This window comes from Hypanus sabinus, unplaced genomic scaffold (genome assembly GCF_030144855.1).
Source record: "Hypanus sabinus isolate sHypSab1 unplaced genomic scaffold, sHypSab1.hap1 scaffold_204, whole genome shotgun sequence".
Taxonomy (NCBI): Eukaryota; Metazoa; Chordata; class Chondrichthyes; order Myliobatiformes; family Dasyatidae; genus Hypanus; species Hypanus sabinus.
Genome location: NW_026780141.1, coordinates 83,934 through 91,613, shown reverse-complemented (window position 1 = coordinate 91,613; position 7,680 = coordinate 83,934).

The window sequence follows — 7,680 nt, the reverse complement described above, 5'->3', positions numbered from 1 at the left end:
TTGGGCTGCAGGACAAGTGGCTGACTGTTGCCTCAGAGTACAAGGAAGAACACGGTGGTCGATTTCCTCCCTTTGAGCACCTCACTGAGTTTGTGTGCAAGGAGGCGAAGAGGCGAAACGACCCTAGCCTCGTGGGTCCAGGTAGATCCTCTTCGAATGTTTTCAACATTGATAAACCCGTGTCAGTGCTCAAGACCGAAGCCCTTACAACTAACAACGACCCTGGCAAGTATTGTCCATTGCATAACAAACCTCACCCCCTGAAAGCATGCAGAATGTTTAGGGAAAAACCCCTTGAAGAGAGGACGGCTCTTCTCAAGGAGAAAAGAATATGTTTTAGATGCTGTTCCTCAACCTCTCACCTCGCCAGAGAGTGTACGATCGCCGTGAAGTGTCCGGAATGCGATAGCCCAGATCACGTCGAGGCCATGCATCCCGACCTGTCACCGCAAACCGAGAGCTCTCCTTCACCCCCACAACAGGACGGCGGGGAGAGAGAGGCTCACCCCAGGACAACAGTTGTCAGCTCGAACTGTACAGAAGTCTGCGATCAAGCTCAGTCAAGTCGTTCTTGTTCCAAGATCTGCCTCACTAAGGTGTACCCTAAAGGAGCCAAAGACAAGGCCATCAAAGCCTATGTGATTCTGGACGATCAGAGCAATCGTTCACTAGTCAGTCCAGAGTTCTTTAAATTGTTCAACATTGAGAGTGAGCGGTTCCCATACTACCTCAAAACTTGCTCAGGCAACATGGAAACCCAAGGAAGGAAGGCAGAAGGCATCCAGATCGAGTCCCTGGATGGTAAAGTCGTTATCTGTCTCCCTCCGCTCTTAGAGTGCAACGAAATCATGAATAACCGCGCTGAGATCCCGACACCAAGTGCGGTGCTACACCAGCTGCATCTCCACCACATCGCCAAACACATCCCAGAACTGGATCCGAAAGCGGAAATACTCCTGCTATTAGGAAGAGATGTTATCCAGGTACACAAGGTTAGGCAGCAGATCAATGGACCACTCGACGCCCCATTCGCGCAACGTCTGGATCTGGGCTGGGTGGTGATAGGAGAGGTGTGTCTCGGTGACGTACACAAACCGATGGTTAACACACTCAAGACCAATGTGCTAGAGAGTGGCCGCCATTCAATCTTTCAACCCTGCCCGAGTGTCCCGTGCATCAAGGAAGCACAACAAGGCGTTAACAAGCGCGAGTCAAGCGACGAGTCGCTGGGCCAGTCAGTCTTCGCTCTAACGAAGTATGAAAACAAACTTGCACAATCAGCTCAAGATACCATTTATTTAAAAACCAAAGACATCAAGGTCTTCAGAGATGAAGCAAATAATGGGGTTGCCCCATTGCCTATCAGAGAACCATGCCAGCGCTCACCAGATAACAAAGAGCAGGCAGTCAAACGGTTCACGTCCTTACGGAAAACCTGGAAAAGGAAACCTGAGGTGCAGCAACGCACCCGATTGGCCCACGAGGTACTGTGCACCCTAATGGCAGAGGTCACAGCCATTATAAACGCACAATCATTCCTACCTGTGTCTTCTGACCCAGAAAACTCCTTTATACTTTCGCCATCAACGCTCCTTACGCAGAAGGCAGGAGCACCTCCTCCACCAGGAGACTTCTCAGACAAGAGTTTGTACACAAAGCAATGGAGACAAGTCCAGGCTCTGGCAAATCAGTTCTGGTCCCGCTGGAGACAGAAATATCTACCCTCGTTGCAACAGAGACGAAAGTGGACAGAACCCCGCAGGAATCTTCAAGTTGGAGACTTAGTCCTGCTCAGGGACAAGCAAGCCACCCGCAACAGCTGGCCAACGGCCAGAATCACTGCTACATTCCCTAGCGAGGATGGACATGTCAGGAAGATCGAATTGAAGACTACCGACCAAGGCGATGTGAAAATTTACCAAAGGCCAGTTACAGAAGTTATTCTACTTCTACCCAATGACTGATTAAGAGACTAAGTCTGTACTCTGCTCATTATGACCTTACGAAGGTCAAGCGGGGAGTGTGCTGTCTTTACGACAGTTATTTAGTTTATAATATTTTCGCTTAGTAATTCATTCAGTAGTATTTTCTAGTTAGAATTAGAAGTGTTTAAAGTGTATTCATTGCATGTAAAATATATCGGCATGCGATGACGTCACATCCGGTTTCGCCGCGTCTTGTGGGAAAACACCGGTTTGAAATTAGCGCGAGGGTGGGGGCTTTCCACGAGGCTCACCGGAGCAGAAGTTGTTTGCAGGCATGAGAAATCACAGTGAGAGCAACGCTGTAAGTTAATAGATAATCGATATATTGAACTAAGATGTTAATGCCGATCCTGTTAGAAGTAACGACGGTAGATAATGTTTATGCTTTCGTTAGTTAAAGAGTCGCGGATAGTTTGCATGGAAGTGTATTTAAAGTAGTCAATGGAGCAGGTAAACTCTCCCTGTATACTGCACCTTAGTGTAATGTAGTTATAGTCACCTTTGCAAGTATTTACACTTGAAATGTGATATTAAGGAAGGAACAAATACTGTATCAATCTTGTATTGTTTTATCAACAGTTTTCACCATATGTTAATGTGAAGAGTGAACAGTAAATCGTTAATCTTACTGCGATCTGGTTTCATTGACTGTGGTTTATCTCGACGTTAAATTCGACGTTATCGTTACACTCGAAGGAGAACGTTACAACAGCCATGATTCATGTAGATGTGCTCAGTTATTGTGTGGGTCTTACCCATGATCTACTGGGCTGAATCCACTACTTCTTGGAGGATTTTTCTGCTCAAAGGCATTGATGTTCCCAGACCAGGCTGTAACATAGCCAGTCAGGGCCTTTGAACCAAACGGCTACAGGACTTAACCAAGGATTTTGATAACCTGCCAAATCTATACAGACTCCTGAGGAAGTGGAGGTTCTGTCATGCTTCCTTCACAATTATCATTCTATAATGGGTCCAGGACATGTCATCGAAGATAGCGGCACACAGCAATTTAAAGTTGCTGACGTGCTCCCCCTCTGATCCTCCGGTTATTTACTGGCTTATTCCCTCTCCCGAAGTCTACTATCAGTTCATTGGTCACGCTGACATGGTATGATAGGTTTTTAGAACTATAGAACCATAGTTCATTACAACACAGAATCAGGCCTTTTGGCCCTTTGTGGCTGTGCCAAACCATTTTTCTGTCTTGTCCCACTGACCTGCACCTGGGCCATATCCCTCCAAACCCCTCTCAACCATATACCTGTCCAAGATTTTCTTAAATGTCAAAAGTGAGCCCGCATTCACCACTTTATCTGGCAGCTCATTCCACACTCCCACCACTCTCTGCCTGAAGAAACCCCCACTTATTAATATGATTCCTGTAATTAGGTGACCAAAACTGCACAAAATACTCCAAATTCGGTCTCACAAATGTCTTATACAACCTCACCATTAAATTCCAACTCTTATACTCAATACTTTGATTTATAACTGCCAATGTACCAAAAGCTCTCTTTACAACCCTATCTACTTGTGATGCCACTTTTAGGGAATTATGTATCTGTAATCCCAGATCCCTCTGTTCTACCGCACTCCTCAGTGTCCTACCATTTACCTTGTATGTTCTACCTTGGTTTGACATTCCAAAGTGCAATACCTCACACTTGTCCACATTGAACTCCATCTGCCATTTTTCTGTCCACAACACCTCCAATCTTTGTGTCATCAGCAAATTTGCTGATCCAATTTCCCACATTGTCATCCAGATCATTGATATAGATGACAAATAACAATAGACCCAGCACTGATCCCTGTGGCGAACCACTAGTCACAGGCCTCCACTCAGAGAAGCAATCCTCCACCAGCACTCTCTGGCTTCTTCCATTGAGCCAATGTCTAATCCAATTTGCTACCTCTCCATGTATACCTAGCGACTGAATCTTCCTAACTAACCTGCCATGCAGGACCTTGTCAAAGGGCTTACTGATTTCCATGTATACAACATCCACTGCCTTCCCTACATCCACTTTCCCGGTAACTTCCTTGCAAAACTCTAATAGATTGTTTAAACATGACATACCACGCACAAAGCCATGCTGTTTCTAATAAGTCCCTGTCTATCCCAATACTTGTAAATCCTATCTCTTAGTATTCCTTCCAATAATTTACCTACTACCAGTCAAACTTACTGGTCTATAATTTCCTGGCTTACTTTTTGAACCTTTTTTAAACAACAGAACTACATGAGCTATCCTCCAATCCTCCATGGATATTGACCGGTTGTTATCTGACATCTAAACTTTGTTCGCATACTATATCCAGGAAATATACTTCAGTACATTGCATTCTTTGCATTTATAACTTTGCCCAAATAATAATCATCTTGTAGTTGCTTGGTTTTCACACAATCAGTGGCCTCTTTATTAGGTACAACTGTACATCTGTTCATTAATGCAAATATCTAATCAGCAAATCATGTGGCAGCAACTCAATGCAGACAAGGTTCATAGGTTCACTTGTTCAGACCAAACATCAGAATGGGGAAAAAAGTGATTGAAGTGATTTTGACCATGTAATGATTGATGGTGCCGGATGGGGTGGTTTGAGTAAATCGGAAACTGCCAGGCCCTGAGATTTTTATGCACAACAATCATTTGAGTTTAAAGAGAATGGTCTGAAAATAAAGTTCAGAGTACGTTTAATATCAAAATGTGTAGGTATTGTGCATCCTTGGGATTCTTCTCCAAACAGGCAGCCCTGAAACAAAGAGTCTGAGCAGAACCTATAACAAAAGGTCATTGAACACCCGATTTTCAAAAACACACAAATCTTAAAAACAATAAACACAAGCAAACAGAGTTTTAACCTGACGTCCACAAAGAGTCCGTTCCCAGACCCTCAGTTCAGCACTGAGCCAAGTCAGTGTCGTTGAGCAGCAAGCTGAACAGGTCTGTTCCTCGCCTCAGGCCCCCAAACTTTTCAATCTGACCTGGCACCTACGTCATCGTCCAAATCCTGCGCTTCTATTCAGCCTGTACCCAACTTTTCAAATCAGCATAGCACTTGAATTGTTATCCAAGCATCAGGTTTAGTCATCTCGGCCCACCGTGCGGCCTGGATCCGACATTTCCAGCTTGCCCAGTACCTCAATAGTTGTCTAAACTCTGGGTTCTATCACCTTAATCTGCTCTGTGGTCTGGAAGCCACCGACTTAGAATCAATTTGTACCCCACCTTTCCAATTCAACCTTGTGCGACAATCAGTTGAATCTCAGGTCTGCCTCCCTCTCAATTCCTCTGTCTCCACCACTTCTGCTCTCTGGATGTGGCTTTTCATTCCAGAATGTAGGAGCTGTTCTTCTTCAAAGAAAGGGGCTTCCCTTCCTCCAATGTCAATTCTGCCTTCAAATGTGTCTCTTCCGTTTCTACACTTAACCCATTCTCCTGACACCCTCCCAGGGAGAGGGTTCCACTTGTCCTCACCTACCACCCCACTAGCCTTCATGTCCAGCACATAATGCTCTGAAACCTCTTCCACCTCGAACTGGATCCCACCACCAAACACATCTTTCCCTCGTACCACTCTCCGCTTTCCAAAGGGGTCGCTCTCTGTGTGACACGGTTGTCCATTCGTCCCTCCCTACTGATCTCCCTCCTGGCACTTATGCTTGCAAGCAGAGCAAGTGCTGCACCTGCTTCTACACTTCCTCCCTCACTACCATTCCAGGCCATTAACAGTCCTTCCAGGTGAGGCGACACTTCAACTGCGGCAGGTTGGTTCTGTCTACTGTGTCCTGCTGTATATCGATGAGACACGACGTAGATTGAGAGACTGCTTCTCCAAACGTGTATGCTCAGTCCGCCAGAACAAGCAGGATCTCCCCGAGGCCACCCAATTTAATTTACTTCCCATTCACATTCCGATGTGTTCATCCATGACCTTTTCCAATGTCGTGATAAGGCCAAACTTCAGCAGGAGAAACAACAACTTATATTCTGTTTGAGTAGCATCTAAACTGATGGGATGAACATTGATTTCTCAAACTTCCAGTCATTCTAACCCTCTCCATTCCCAATCCCCTTTCTCCTCTCTCATGTTATCTCCTTGCCTGCCTATCAGCTCCTTCTGTTGCTCCTTCCCACAACCCCCTTTCATACTTTCTTCCATGGCCTTCTGTCTCTTTCACCAATCACTTCCCAGCTCTTTGCTTCATCCCTCTCAGTCCAAGTTTCACCTCTCACCTTGTGTTTCTCTCTCTCCTACCCCACCTTTCAAATCTACTCCTCAGCTTTTTATCTCCAGTCCTGCCAAAATGCTTTGGCCCGAAATGTTGACTGTGATTTCCTCCCCAGCTTCTGCCTGGTCTGCTTAGTTCCTTCAGCATTTTGTGCACGTTGATCGGAAACCCAGCCTCTGCAGGTGTTCTCTTGTTTGTGGTGTCAGCATAATGCATTCTATGTACAAAGCATTAATGTCACTCAAGCACAAAGCAGTACAGTACAGCACAGGAACAGTCCATTTGGCCCACAGTATCTGTAACTACTATGTTGCCAGTCTGATCTAACCCCACCTTCCTGCACAAAGTGCATGTCTGACACTGTGCTGGTGTGGAAGTTTCAATCCTGCAGTCTGTCTCTCACTCTCTGTCCATTACAATCCTGTGGACGGTGTGAGAGCATGGGCACAGACACAGTTTGGGGCAGGATTTATTCCGATAAGGTAGTTGTTCATAGATAAGTTAAAGTTCTCGACCTGAAACATCGACTCTTCATTTCCCTCTGCAGAACACTTCCACCATCTTGTACATTGCTCTGGATTTCGGCCGAGTCTGATGCCACATACTGATATTGTGTTTGTGATAGGAAACTGACAGAGGGAATGATGGACTCTCAGACACAAAGACAACATCTGGTGAAAAACCACAGGACGACATTAAGCAACAGTTGGAAACAAGACCGAGGTGAGAGATGGACTGGGAAACAGAATCAGTTTTATTATCACTGGCATATGTTGTGAAAATTGTTTTGTGTGGCATAAAAATGCAAGACAGAGTGAGGTACTGGCCTTGAGACTGGAAAAAGGTTTAATTTCCTCTGCTCTTACTGGGATATTTTTGTTCTTTCCTTCCTCCCCTCCCCAGCCTGCTCAATGCTGAATTGAAATCCTCCCATGTTGTCCACCAAGACCCTCTGCTCTACATGACTTCCCGGGACACACCTCTACACACCAATAAAAATCAAAGCAGGAAAGATGAAATATGAAAATCAAGTTGCCAGTAATATAAAAGAGCATACCAAAAGTTTGTTCAGATATACAAGTGTAAAAGGGAGGCAAGATTGGAAAATGACACTGGAGAGGTAGTAATGGGGGACAAAAAAAATAGAAAAACTCAGTAAATATTTTGCATCAGTCTTCATTGTGAAAGTCACCATCAGTAGATCAGAAATTGGTGTGCTGGGGCAGAAATCAGTTTAGTTGCTATTTCTAAAGAGAAAGTGCTTGGGTAGCTAAAAGTAGATAAGTCACATGGACCAGTGGACTATACCCCAGAGTTCTGAAAGAGGTAGCTGAAAAGTTTGTAGAGGCATTGGTAGGGATCTTTTGACAATCACTAGAATGGATTCAGAGGAATGCAAAATTGCAAATGTCACTCCACTCTTTAAGAAGGGGGGGGGGGGAAATGACAGTAAAT